Genomic DNA, 15229 nt, shown 5'->3' on the forward strand with positions numbered 1-15229 from the left:
CTATCCTAGAGAATGTACCATGAGCATTTGAAAAGAATGTATATTCTGCTGCTTTAGGGTGAAAGGTTCTGAAGATACCTACTAAATTAAGTTGATCTAGTGTGTCCTTTAAATCTGCTGTTTCTTTGTTAAATTTTTTTCTTGAGGATCTATCCAGTACTGTTACTGGGGTATTGAAATCCCCTACTATTATAGTATTGCTGTTGATTTTGCCCTTTATGTCCATCAAAATCTGCTTTATAAATTTAGGTGCTCCTATATTAGGCACGTAGACATTTATAATGGTTATATCTTCCTGTTGGATTGCTCCCTTTATCATTATGTAGTGACCTTTTTTTTTTTTTTTTTTTTTTTGCATTTTTCTAAAGCTGGAAACAGGGAGAGACAGTCAGACAGACTCCCGCATGCGCCCGACCGGGATCCACCCGGCACGCCCACCAGGGGCGACGCTCTGCCTACCAGGGGGCGATGCTCTGCCCATCCTGGGGGTCGCCATGTTGTGACCAGAGCCACTCTAGCACCTGAGGCAGAGGCCACAGAGCCATCCCCAGCACCCGGGCCATCTTTGCTCCAATGGAGCCTTGGCTGCAGGAGGGGAAGAGAAAGACAGAGAGGAAGGCGCGGCGGAGGGGTGGAGAAGCAAATGGGTGCTTCTCCTGTGTGCCCTGGCCGGGAATCGAACCCGCGTCCTCCGCACGCTAGGCCGACGCTCTACCGCTGAGCCAACCGGCCAGGGCCTGTAGTGACCTTTTTTATCCCTTACTATAGCCTTTGTTTTAAAGTCTATTTTGACAGATATAAGTACAGTGGTACCTTGTGATACGAGTTTAATTCGTTCTGTAACCGAGCTCATAAGTCAGTCAATTCATGTATCAAACAGATTTCTCCCATTTAAAATAACTGAAATAGATTTAATCTGTTCCAGCCCTGTGAAACATCCTGAAACCATCCTAAATTATTAAAAAAAGACATTTTTAATTAAGAAACACACATGTATACGTTACCAATGCATAAAAAAATATATGAAATAAGAAAAAGTGTTATTTAGTACTGTATTCTTACCTTGGAGACAAACGAGTGTGGCTAACGGAGGTGAATGGCAGAGGAGGAGGGAGGGAGGAAGGGTTGCAGGCACTGTAAACACGTAAACTAAAACTGCACTTTCTTAACACTAAATGTAAACTAAAACTGCATTTTTTTAAACAAAACTAAAACTGCACTTTCTTTACTTAAAATGAAACCACAAAAACTTAATTGTAAAGAAATGCACTTTCTTAACTTTAAACTTAACCTAAGCTTAACGTTACATATTTTTCATTTAATCATCACCTGTTTATGCCTTTTTGGCTGCACTTTCAGCACTTTCACTTGCAGGACTTTTGAATAAAAATCTATCCAAAGAGGTTTGCTTTTGCCTGCCTTTTAAAATGTTACAGAAATGTGACAAACAAGTGCCATTAAAAAGTGCTGAAGCACAACCAGTTGAAACTTTTTCTGGGTTTTTCTTTTTTTGTTTTTTGTTTTTCTTTTTCTTTGTGCCCCTCCCCTCCCCCAACGCCTGTCTCCTTCTTAACCCCCTCCCCCCTACCCCTACCCCTCACCCCTGTTGCCATCACATTCTTGTTCATGTCTCTGAGTCTCATTTTTATGTCCCTTCTATGTATGGATTCATATAGTTCTTAGTTTTTTTTCTGATTTACTTATTTCACTCCGTATAATGTTATCAAGGTCCATCCATGTTATTGTAAATGATCCGATGTCATCATTTCTTATGGCTGAGTAGTATTCCATAGTATATATGTACCAAAGCTTTTTAATCCACTCGTCCTCTGACGGACACTAGGGCTGTTTCCAGATCTTTGCTATTGTGAACAATGCTGCCACAAACATGGGGGTGCATTTCTCCTTTTGGAGCCGTTCTATGGTGTCCTTGGGGTATATTCCTAAAAGTGGGATAGCTGGGTCAAAAGGCAGTTCGATTTTCAATTTTTTGAGGAATCTCCATACTGTTTTCCACAGTGGCTGCACCAGTCTGCATTCCCACCAGCAGTGCAGAAGGGTTCCCTTTTCTCCACATCCTCGCCAGCACTTATTCTGTGTTGTTTTGTTGATAAGCGCTATTCTGACTGGTGTGAGGTGATATCTCATTGTGGTTTTAATTTGCATTTCTCTAATGATTAGTGATGTTGAGCATTTTTTCATATGCCTATTGGCCATCTGTATGTCCTCTTTGAAGAAGTGTCTATTCATCTCTTTTGCCCATTTTTGGATTGGGTTGTTTGTCTTCCTGGTGTTGAGTTTTACAAGTTCTTTATAAATTTTGGTTATTAACCCCTTATCAGACATATTGTCAAATATGTTCTCCCATTGTGTAGTTTGTCTTTTTATTCTGTTCTTGTTGTCTTTAGCTGTGCAAAAGCTTTTTAGTTTGATATAGTCCCATTTGTTTATCCTGTCTTTTATTTCACTTCCCCATGGAGATAAATCAGCAAATATATTGCTCCGAGAGATGTTCGAGAGCTTACTGCCTAAGTTTTCTTCTAAGATGCTTATGGTTTCACGGCCTACATCTAAGTCTTTTATCCATTTTGAGTTTATTTTTGTGACTGGTGTAAGCTGGTGATCTAGTTTCATTTTTTTGCAGGTAGCTGTCCAATTTTCCTAACACCATTTGTTAAAGAGGCTGTCTTTACTCCATTGTATTTCCTTACCTCCTTTGTCAAATATCAGTTGTCCATAGAGCTGTGGGTTTATTTCTGGGTTCTCTGTTCTGTTCCATTGATCTATATGCCTGTTCTTATGCCAGTACCAGGCTGTTTTGAGTACAACGGCCTTGTAGTATAACTTGATATTAGGAAGTGTGATACCTCCTACTTTATTCTTCTTTTTTAAGATTGCTGAGGCTATTCGTGTTCTCTTTTGGTTCCATATAAATTTTTGGAATATGTAGTCTATGTCTTTGAAGTATGTCATTGGTATTTTAATTGGAATTGCATTGAATTTATAGATTGCTTTGGGTAATATAGACATTTTAATGATGTTTATTCTTCCTAACCATGAGCACGGTATATGCTTCCACTTGTTTGTATCTTCCTTGATTTCTTTTATCAATGCTTTGTAATTTTCCGAGTCTTTAGTCTCCTTGGTTAAGTTTATTCCTAGGTACTTTATTTTTTTGGTTGTAATAGTGAAGGAGATTGTTTCCTTAATTTCTCTTTCTGACAGTTCATTGTTGGTGTATAAAAATGCCTCTGATTTCTGAGTATTGATTTTATATCCTGCCACTTTGCTGAATTCATTTATCAGGTCCAGTAGCTTTTTGACTGAGACTTTAGGGTTTTCTATATACAATATCATATCATCTGCAAATAATGATAGTTTTACTTCTTCTTTTCCAACTTGAAACTTTTTATTTCCTCTTCTTGTCTGATTGCTGTGGCCAGGACTTCCAGGACCATGTTAAATAAGAGTGGTGAAAGGGGGCACCCCTGCCTTGTTCCTGATTTTAAAAGGACTGCTTTTAATTTTTTCCCATTGAGTATGATGTTGACTGTGGGTTTCTCATAGATGGTTTTTATCATGTTGAGGTATGTTCCCTGTATTCCCACTTTGCTGAGAGTTTTGATCATGAATGGGTGCTGGATTTTATCAAATGCTTTTTCTGCATCTATTGAAATTATCACATGGTTTTTCTCCTTCTTTTTGTTTATGTGATGAATCACATTGATAGATTTACGAATATTGTACCAACCTTGCCTCCCCAGAATAAATCCCACTTGATCATGGTGTATGATTTTTTCCATATATTGTTGGATCCGGTTTGCTAATATTTTGTTGAGGATTTTAGCATCTATATTCATCAGAGATATTGGCCTATAATTTTCTTTCTTTGTGTTGTCTTTGCCTGGTTTTGGAATCAGAATTATGCTCGCCTCATAAAAGGAGCTTGGAAGTCTTCCTTCCTCTTGAATTTTTTGAAATAGTTTGAAAAGGATAAGAGTTAGTTCTTCTTTGAATATTTGGTAGAATTTCGTTGTGAAGCCATCGGGCCCCGGACTTTTCTTTGTTGGGAGTTTTTTGATAACTGTTTTGATCTCATTTGTTATAATCGGTCTGTTTAGGTTTTCTGATTCTTCCATATTGATTTTTGGAAGATTGTATGCTTCAAGGAATTTGTCCATTTCATCTAGGTTGTCTAGTTTTTTGGCATGCAGTTCTTCATAGTATTTTCTTATAATATTTTGTATTTCTGTTGTGTCAGTTGTTATTTCTCCTCTCTCATTTCTAATTTTATTTATTTGAGTCCTCTCTTTTTCTTGGTGAGTCTACTTAAAGGTTCATCAATCTTGTTTTCCTTTTCAAAGAACCAGCTCCTAGTTTCATTGATCCTCTGTATTGTTTCTTTAGCCTCTATGTCATTTATTTCTGCTCTGATCTTTATTATTTCCTTCCTTCTACTACATTTGGGCTTTACTTGCTGTTCTTTTTCTAATTCTTTTAGATGCAGGGTTAAATTGTTTATTTGAGCTTTTTCTAGCTTCTGAAATTGTCCCTGTATTGCTATAAACTTCCCTCACAGCACTGCTTTTGCTGTGTCCCATAAATTTTGAGTTGTTGTATGCTCATTGTCATTCGTTTCTAGGAATTTTTTTTATTTCTTCTTTGATCTCATTCTTAATCCATTCATTATTTAACAACCTGCTATTTAGTTTCCATGTGTTTGAGAATGTTTGAGCTTTTCTGTTGTGATTCATTTCTAGTTTCATGCCATTGTGATCGGAGAAAGTGCTTGATATGATTTCAGTCTTTTTAAATTTGTTGAAACCACTTTTGTGCCCTAACATGTGGTCTATCCTAGAGAATGTACCATGAGCACTTGAAAAGAATGTATATTCTGCTGCTTTAGGGTGAAAGGTTCTGAAGATATCTATTAAATCGAGTTGATCTAGTGTTTCCAATAAGTCTGCTGTTTCTTTGTTAATTTTCTTTCTTGAGGATCTATCTAGTGATGTTAGTGGGGTATTGAAATCCCCTACTATTATAGTATTGCTGTTCATATCGCCCTTTAAATCCATCAAAGTCTGCTTTATATATTTGGGTGCTCCTATATTAGGTGCATAAATATTTATAATAGTTATATCTTCCTGTTGGATTACTCCCTTTATCATTATGTAGTGGCCTTCTTTATCTCTTACTATATCCTTTGTTTTAAAGTCCAATTTGTCTGATATAAGTATTGCTACCCCAGTTTTTTTTTCATTTCCGTTTGCATGAAATGTTTTTTTCCATCCTTTTACCTTCAATCTATGTGTGTCTTTTGTTCTAAGGTGTGTCTCTTGTAGACAACATATGTATGGGTTTCTTATCCATGCAGCTACCCTATGTCTTTTGATTGGAGCATTTAATCCATTTACATTTAAGGTTATTATTGATATGTAGTTGTTTATTGCCATTTTCTTCTTTAAAGGTGTATTCCTTTTTTGCTATATTCTTTTCCCACTTTGATCTGTTTACAACAGGCCCCTTAACATTTCCTGCAGCATTGGTTTGGTTGTAATGAATTCCTTGAGTTGTTTTTTGTCTGGGAAGCTTTTTATTTCTCCTTTGATTTTAAATGATAGCCTTGCTGGATAAAGTAGTCTTGGTTGTAGGTTCTTGTTCTGCATTACTTTGAATATTTCTTGCCATTCCCTTCTGGCCTCAAGTGTTTCTGTTGAGAAGTCAGATGTCATCCTTATGGGGGCTCCTTTGTAGGTGATAACTTTTTTTTCTCTTGCAGCTTTTAATATTTTCTCTTTATCACTTAGCTTTGGTATTTTAATTATGATGTGTCTTGGTGTAGGTTTCTTTGGGTTTCTCTTTAATGGAGTCCTCTGTGCTTCTTGGACTTGTGAGAGTTTCTCTTGCATTAATTTAGGGAAGTTTTCAGCTATGATATGATTGAACAACATCTCTATCCCTTGTTCTTTTTCTTCTTCTTCAGGAACCCTTATGATGCGGATGTTATTTCTCTTCATGTTGTCACAGAGCTCTCTAAGAGTTTCCTCAGACTTTTTGAGTCTCTTTTCTCTTTTCTTCTCTGCTTTCATGCCTTCATTCCAGTTGTCCTCTAATTCGCTGATTCGATCCTCTGCTCTTGTATCTATCCTGTTTTTAATTCCTTCCATTGTGGTCTTTATTTCTGATATTGTATTTGTCATCTCCAACTGATTCTTTTTTATACTTGCTATTTCTTTATTTAGGTGTTCATAGTGACCATTCATTGTTGTTCTAAGATCCCTTAGCATCCTTACAATCATTATTTTGAACTCCGCAATCTGGAAATTTGATTATTTCCATATCACTCAGTTCATCTCCTGAAAGTGTCACTTGTGGTTTCATTTGGATTGCACTTTTTTGTCTTCTTATGGTGTTTTATTTGTAGAGTTGGTTGAGTCTAGGCTTGGTGTTGTCTGCCTCCAGTTTTCAGTTGTGTTATTTCTAGGTCTTCTTGGGTTGGTATCAGCTGTTATCTGTAATCCACTTTCGGATTTGGGCAGCTTTGAAGTCTTGATTTGTTTGTTTTCATAACAGGTGATAGTCTTGTTTACTGATCTCAGCAGGGGGCTTCCTTGAAACTGTATCCAGGACCGTGATGGGTGTAACCTGAGACTCTGAAGGCCTCTTTAGCCCGTGGGTGTTTCTTTTCAATGAAACTTGAAAGCTTCTCCCATATTGCCAGCATGTCTTTAATTTCACTTGTAGAAATCACTTCCTCTGACTCTACCTCCTTCTCACTGCTAATCTCTTGGAGAAGCTCCGGATGTTGCAACATCTGTAGCTCCTTCAACTCCTCAGTTGAGAATTCCTCCTCATGTTCTTTGACGAGCTCGTTTATGTCACCCTCATCTACCTCCAGACCCATCGACTTTCCAAGGGACACAATCTCCTCCAACGCTTCTACTTCAGTCTCAGACTCTGGTTCAAATCGTTCGAAGTCCCTGTTTGCAACAACATCAGGCCATAAATTTTTCCATGCCGAGTTCAAGGTTCTTCTTGTAACCTCTTGCCATGCCAAGTCAATAATGTGTAAACATATCATGATGTTGTAGTGATCTTTCCAAAACTCTCGAATGGTTAGATTTGTATTCTCAGTCACCTCAAAGCAGCGGCGGAACAAGTGCATTGTATAAAGCTTTTTAAAGTTGGAAATGACCTGCTGATCCATAGGTTGCAAGATTGAAGTCGTGTTGGGTGGGAGGTAGAGGACTTTCACGAATTTGAACTTATCGAGAATGTCATCTTCAAGACCAGGTGGGTGGGCTGGAGCATTTTCAAGGATGAGTAATGCTTTCATTGGGAGTTTATTTTCCTGAAGCTATTTCTTCACTGCAGGACCAAGGACGAGATTTACCCATCAATAAAAAACTGCTGCATAACCCATGCCCTAGCATTGGCGCCACATAACCTGCAGTTTTTCTTTAAGAATCTTGTGAGTCTTAATGGCTCAAGGATTTTTGGAATGATACACTAGCAGCGGCTTTACAGTCACCGCTAGCATTTGCACACAGTGCAAGGGTCAGATGATCCTTCATGGGTTTATGGCCTGGCAGCTTCTTCTCCTCTGCAGTGATGAAAGTCCTCTGGGGAATTTTTTCCCAAAACAATCCTGTTTCATCACAGCTGAAAACTTGTTGGGGGATGTAGCCTTCCTTTGTGATAAGTGCAGCAAAACGTGCTATGTACTCCTCAGCTGCCTTAATGTCAGCACTCGCAGCTTCACCATACATCACCACTGAGTGGATGCCAGATCTCTTCCTGAAATTTTCAAATCAGCTGTGACTTGCCTTAAATGTATCTTCTGCTGCCTTTATTGAGGTTGATGGTTCTTTCTTCTTCAAGTCGCTGTAAATAATATGTGCCTTTTCGCATATTACAGTCTCTGTCACTGTATCTCCTGCCAGCTCTTTCTCTTTCACTCACACCAGCAGAAGCTTCTCCATTTCTTCATGGATATTTGTCCTTAATTGGGACAGAATTGTAGTTCCTTTCGCTGGATTTGCGCATTTGATGGCACCCTTTTGTTTAAGGATGGTACAAATTGTAGATTTATTGCAGTCGTACAGCCTTGCCAGTTCAATCACTCGTACACCACGCTCATGTTTTTCTATTATTTCGTGCTTTACTTCTATCAACATTATTCTCTTCTTCTTCTCACCACTGTCCTTTACACTCACGTTCTTCAGCCTCATGATAGCACACAAAAAAAGTTAGTAAAAAATGCAAAAATGATACAAGAACAAGTACAGTGCATGAGATTCAACTTGATTCTGTGGGTAACACATGAGAAAGAATGAGATGCTGGTGTTGTGCTGCTGGTATTGGACCTGTGCACCAATGCGCCAACTAGTGGCAGCTCCCCGAATCATGACTTGTATCTTAGAATTTTGCTCGGATCTCGAACAAAAATAAGGAGCGAGTCGCAGCTCGTATATTAAAAAAAACGTATGATGATCTGCTCGTATCTCAAGGTACCACTGTATTGCTACCCCAGTTTTTTTTTCATTCCATTTGCATGAAATATTGTTTACCATTCCTTTTAGTCTGTGTGTCTCTTTTGTTTTGAGGTGAGTCTCTTATAGACAGCATATGTACAAGTTTTGTTTTCTTATCCACTCAGCTACCCTATGTCTTTTGATTGGAGCATTTAATCCATTTACATTTAAGGTTATTTTTGATATATAGTTGTTTATTGCCATTTTATCTTTAAATCTACATTTCTCTTTTTTTAGATTTTTTTCCCCCTTTGTTCTATTTACAACAGGCCCCTTAACATTTCATGTAGCATTGGTTTGGTTATAATGAATTCCTTGAGTTTTTTGTTTGTTTGTTTTTTGTCTGGGAAGCTTTTTATTGCTCCTTCAATTTTAAATAATAGCCTTGCTGGATAGAGAAGTCTTGGTTGTAGGTTCTTGTTTTGCATTACTTTGAATATTTCTTGCCATTCCCTTCTGCCCTCTAAAGTGTTGAGAAGTCAGAATCCATCCTTCTGGGGGCTCCTCTGTAGGTAATTGACTGCTTTTCTCTTGCAGCTCTTAGTATTCTTTCTTTATCCCTTAATTTTGGTATTCTAATTATGATGTGTCTTGGGGTAAGCCTCTTTGGGTTCATCCTTAATGGGACTCTTTGTGCTTCTTGAACTTCTGTGACTTTTTGCCTCATTATTTTGGGAAGTTTTCAGCTATGATTTCTTCAATCAGGTTCTCTATCCCTGTTCTTTCTCTTCTCCTTCAGGAATCCCTATAATGCGGATGTTATTTCTCTTCATGTTGTCACAGAGCTCTGTTAGAGTTTCCTCAGTCTTTTTGAGCTTCTTTTCTTTTTGCTGCTCTGCCTCCATGCTTTTATTTATCTTGTCATGTAGACCACTGATTCGATCCTCAGCTTCATCCATCCAGCTTTTAATTCCTTCTAGTATGGTCTTCATTTCTGATATTGTATTTGTCATTGCTGACTGGTTCTTTTTTATGATTTCAGTGTCCATTTTGATGCTTGTCTATCTCTTTATTTAGGTGCTCATTATGTCCATCCATTGTTGCTTTAAGATCTTTGAGCATTCTAACAATCATATTTTAAACTCTTCATCTGGTAATTTGGTTATTTCCATCTCATTCCGATCTTTTTCTGGGGATTTCTCTTGTTAATTCATTTGGGTTGCCTTTTTCTGCCTTCCCATTTTGTCTGTGTATAGACTCCTCCTTTAGATGTGTTGTTTGTATAGCTGAGTCTAGGGTTGGTATTGTCTGCCTCTAGTTTCCAGTTGTGTTGTTTCTAGAAGTTCTTGCGTTGGCTTCAGCTGCTGTTTGTAAACTACTGTGGGCTATTTGTCTGGTCACTGCTATTTTTGCTATTTGTATCAACGTTTTCTATATCTTAACTGGGTCAGGTGTGAGGAGCCCTTCCTTAAGATATCACTCTAACAAGGGTTGTTAGGTCCTGAACTGATGTTCTCTGTATTTGGCTTCTGGATGTACCCTCCCTGGGCCTTCTTGGCCAGAGTGTGGCACAGACCAGTGAGGGTCAGTGCCTATGACTGGCCCTTACCTACCTCTTTGGAGCAACAGGCGATCCAGATCCTGTGGCTGCCTCTGCTGAGCCCAGGTGCCATTGTTAATATCAACTGCACTCTTAGGCTGGCTTTTATCTACTTTTGGCCTGGTGGATGTTTGTTTAAGTGTTCAGATTCCCCTGAGATCCGCTTTCTGCCATCTCTTATTGGTGGCTACCTGTTGGACTCCGTAGTATAAATCAGGGGTTAGGTAAGGTATTGGATGTGGCTTGCCCTTTAGCCTCAGATGTTGTTCTATCCAGACTTCTTTTTTATTTTATTTTATTTTATTTATTTTATTTTTCTTTCTCAGCCCTCAGAAGGTTGTGACCACAGGAGTCCAATGGGTGTGGCCTCTGTGTTCCCAAGGTGTGGTCTGTCTGCAGGCCCACCACCACTGCTGCCTCTGCCTCAGGCATTCAGGCATGGACATTGCCAGCACCGGCCTGCTGCTGCAGTTGCTATGGCTTCCACCTCGCCTCCATGGATGGGGCTGCATTCGGGCACCAGGCCACAAGCCTCTGCCAGTTCCCTGGCTTCTGCCCCACCCCCGCAGGTGGACTGTTCATTTGCCCAGGCTGCAAGCTTTGGTTGGCCCCCAGCCTCCACCCCACCCCCCCAGATGGGACCGCGCTCTCGCATCCTGCCACCGCCTGCCCTCCACAAGCACTCATCAATGTGGGGGTGGTGTTGTAGCTCAGAGCTCAGCATTCAATACTGTATTCCTGATGGGCTTCCTGCTTCTATGTGACTCTGCTCTGACTGTAGCAGGAGAGCTTCTGTTTGGCTGGTGACCTGCTTCCCTTTGCTGGTATTGCTGGTTCCAGGAAAAATACTCACTTTAGATTTGGAGAGTGACTCGTCCCAGGGGTTAGGGTGGCTGTCCCTCAAAGTGTTTCTCCCTGTGCCTCCTAGATTATACTCTCTTCATGCTGATCTGGTCCTCTCCTCACTCTCCATCCCCCAGAGCCCCAGGTGGGTGGTTGTGAAAGAGGTTTTCTGCGTGGACCCTTTACGATGAATCCAGGGTCTGAGAAATCTGTCTCTTTCTCGCAAACAGTATCCTGGCCTGTTTCGCAGCTAAATACTGTCCATATACTGTCCATTTGCCTCTTCTAGGCTCTGGAGCTACAGGCTGGGGCTACAGGCTGGGGCTCTGGTCCTGGGGCCCAGGACCCTCCCCTCTCTAGGAAACTCACCCCGCCACACGAGTCCCTCTGGGCTGCCACTCGCTCCCGGGAGCTGGGCAGCCCTCTCTGCGTTTTTGCTTTTCCTACCAGTCTCAGGGTGGCTTCTTCGGTGATCTTTGGTTATAGATTCCTCTTGGTTTAGCCCAGTTGTTTTTTCCAGATGATTGTTCTTAAAATTAAGTTGTAATCCACTTTGGTTCTGGTGGAAGATGGAACATCTTCCATGTACTCCATGGCCATCTTGCTGCCCCTCGCCCTATGGGATTTTTTTAATTAAAAACAAACAAACAACTTGCTGTCAATTTTTTTAATGCCCTCACAATGGTTTGTCTTTTGGGATGCCATTGGGATGACCTTGAATTTCACAGAGGAGCTTTTCAGAACTCTTCCACGTCACCTTCTTCCAAAGCATTTGCTATACACGACCACTCAGGGCTCCTGACAACAGACTGAATGACACACATTCCACCCTTCCTCTGTAGTGGTTCCAAATAGGGTGTGTTTGCTCTCATCTTTTTCTCCCCTTCCATTAGGACAAACTAAAACTAACATTACGTTGTCAGAATTTGAATTTAGTGAACTCTGGTATTTTCTTCAAGAGGCTCCAAGTGAAAACAGGTCACATCTCATAATTAAAGGCTTGAAGAAGCAACTGTTAGAGCACATACTACTGACTCCTGTTGTCCAGGACCAAAAGCCCTTCTGTCACATGTGGTGTGGGTGTGTTGTGGCCAAAGAGTTAGCTGACACTTGAGATTTTTTACCAGTTCAGTACAGTGAAAGGAGGAAGGGTAGGCACTATTTTTATTCTATTTTTAGATTTAAGTAGAGTTGACCTAGTTTTCAGTGGTATGAAAATTATGATATGTAAACTTTTTGAATATAATAAGGTTTGTATGAATATATCATTATTATTGACATAGTAAGTTAAAAAAGATTGTATTAAGGGGAATTGATTTTCATTTTTATCAGTGTTTTAGACATATATGTATATATAGTATATATATACACATTATCAGAATTTGTGTATATATATTATATATACATTGTCAGAATTTAAATTTATATATACTTTTTTTGCCAGGTTCAACTCTAACTCTCCTAGATTTTAAAGTCTTCTTTCACTGGCATTCAGTCCTGTATCTTTTCCCTCTGCTTATATGAGCCCCACTCCCCGTCTACACCATGTATATAGAAAACTACTTTATTTATTTGAATAAGAAAGTTTAGAAATACCCAGAAGGAAGAAAAAGAACTACATGGATATAAAAATAAAATGGTTTCTGATTTAACCTTGGTACAAGTCACAGCTTCCTTAGACCTTAATTTTTAAATTTATAACAGGAGAAGTCCAGTTTTATAATCGGAAGATAAAATACAGATAATCTCTTCATTTTACTTTAGACCAGTCTGGGGAACCAAGCTCCCAAGTCTTTCTTTCACAGACCAATGAGTATTTGTCTTCTCTTTCTGGATTTAAACCACCCACCCTTAGTTCCTCACTCACGACAGTAGTGTTATAATAACTGACATTTTCAGTGCCAATGCTGAGCCAGAACATAAATGCGAGGTCGAAAGGGTGGACTGATGTGCTGTGAAGCACAAGTTAGGAGTGGTTGAGCCTAGACTTGAACCCAGTTTATCAGGCTCCAAAGCTATGATCTTCACCACTGTGCCTTGCTGTCTCCCAGTAGGCATGTGGTTTTCCAACATTTTAAGTGATATCTTCCATAAAACCTCAGGCAGAGAGCTGCTCTGAGTAAAGCAGAATGGGAACATGGGAGTCAGCCACTTTGTCTCATCTCTGAGCCTATGTTGGCCCATAGTGTTTTCAGTGAGCTACGTGAAGTGGAAAAAAGAACCACTACACTCTCTTCGATTCCACTCAACTGTGACAGAGCAAAGCCTACTTTGCCTCCTCTCCAGAGTCTAGGGGTGAAGAGCAACCTGTCACTATGCACAGAGCCGAGGCCCAAGAGCATGACTCAAAGCTTCAGCAGCAGTTACAACAGCCAGCGTGACAGCAGAGCTGCCCTATTTTAACACTTCCTTTGAGGGCCATGGTCACATTATCAGGAGACAAGCAGTTTTTGCACTTCCTCTGTCCTGACCCCATCACATTTTCTTTCTTTTCTTTTTTTTTTTTGCATTTTTTCTGAAGCTGGAAACAGGGAGAGATAGTCAGACTCCCGCATGCGCCCGACCGGGATCCACCCGGCACGCCCACCATGGGGCGATGCTCTGCCCACCAGGGGGCGATGCTCTGCCCATCCTGGGCGTCGCCATGTTGCGACCAGAGCCACTCTAGCGCCTGAGGCAGAGGCCACAGAGCCATCCCCAGCGCCCGGGCCATCTTTGCTCCAATGGAGCCTTGGCTGCGGGAGGGGAAGAGAGAGACAGAGAGGAAGGCGCGGCGGAGGGGTGGAGAAGCAAATGGGCGCTTCTTCTGTGTGCCCTGGCCGGGAATCGAACCCGGGTCCTCCGCACGCTAGGCCGACACACTACCGCTGAGCCAACCGGCCAGGGCCACATTTTCAATAGACATGATAAGGTGGGAGTCTGCAGGCCTTCATATTTGAGCACTATTGCCAAGTTGATTACTATTTATTCATATCATTTTCCTGAAACTTATCATCATGGTTGAGAGAGGAGTTTGCTATGGGTAGGCCTGACTTTCCATTCTGGCCCTGCCAATTACTCAGTGGGCTTGGACTATCTCTTTAATTAAGTTCCCATTTTTTTCATCTAGGAAATAGGGTATATAAAACAGCACAGTATCTATCACAATAAAGGTTAGCTATTAATATTAATATTGTGAGTTAATAAAACATTCTTCTAGTTATAAGAAAATAAGAAGAATCAGTATTTTATTTTTTAATTGAATTTATTAGGGTGACACTAGCAAACATAATTCAGGTACCCAATTCTACAATATATCTCTGTATATTGTATTGTGTGTTCACCCCCAAGTCAAGTCTCCATCCATCGCCATTTATGCCCCTCTACCCTTCTTCACCTCCCCCAACTGCACGATCACGACACTATTATCTATGTCCATGGGATTTTTGTTTTTGTTTTTGTTTTTGTTTTGGCCTTTTTTCTCTATCCCTCTACCTCTCTCGCTGAGTCTCCCACCCCCAGAAGAATCAGTGATTTCAAAAACTTTATTAGTATATATGGTTACCTTATTAAAAGAATTATTAAGAGATGGATCTGTGAAACTTACTTTTTTTAGTTTTAGTTTCCTTCCAAATTTCACTTGAATTTTTTTATGATCATCATAATGTCTAGTGAACATCTAACACCACACATAGTTACAAATGTTTTTCTTATTATGAGAACTTTTAAGATCTATTCTCTTACCATGATATAACACACAATATGGTGACTATAGTTAATAATAACACTGTACCATATATTTAAAAGTTGTATTTGAATTTTAAGTGAGTTATTTCTCAAGTATGTAATATTGCTCCATTTTCCTTTCAATCAGATATACATTACAATGACAGATGTTAGATGATCAGGGTTTAGATGGATGTTATTACCTGCTCACAGCTAAATCCCAGGATTTCAAAGAACTTGTAAACTCCTTCTTCTCACCCTTATAAGCCAAATAAAACCAGAGTTATGGAAATCAGTGTTCTATTTGACAGGTTTGGGAATCATTAATGCATCCTAAATATGCAACCGTATCTGCCAGCAGTAGCAAAATGTGTTGTTAGGTCTTCCATGCTCCAGAGTTAACTAGTGCTAGACTAGAATCTGAAATATCAGTTTTCTCGTGAAGAATATTGCTTTCACTGCCACCTGCCTCCTGAAATATCTCAGCCCTTCACACTTGTGACCCAGTGTGTTTATAGTACCCACAGTTTGTCACTGAATTTCAGTTGTTGAGTTAGGTGTGCATGAATGGCATGTGAGCACAGAATCCTGGCTGTGTCGCCTAACT

General features: G+C 40.0%; 1 protein-coding gene across 1 annotated transcript in view; it reads left to right on the forward strand.

Annotated features, from left to right (window-relative positions):
- Positions 1-15229, forward strand: part of PRTFDC1 (phosphoribosyl transferase domain containing 1) — a 116405-nt gene that overhangs the window by 53334 nt on the left and 47842 nt on the right. The gene's annotated exons all lie outside the window — the stretch shown is intronic.

The sequence above is a fragment of the Saccopteryx bilineata genome, chromosome 5, assembly GCF_036850765.1.
Source record: "Saccopteryx bilineata isolate mSacBil1 chromosome 5, mSacBil1_pri_phased_curated, whole genome shotgun sequence".
Lineage (NCBI taxonomy): Eukaryota > Metazoa > Chordata > Mammalia > Chiroptera > Emballonuridae > Saccopteryx > Saccopteryx bilineata.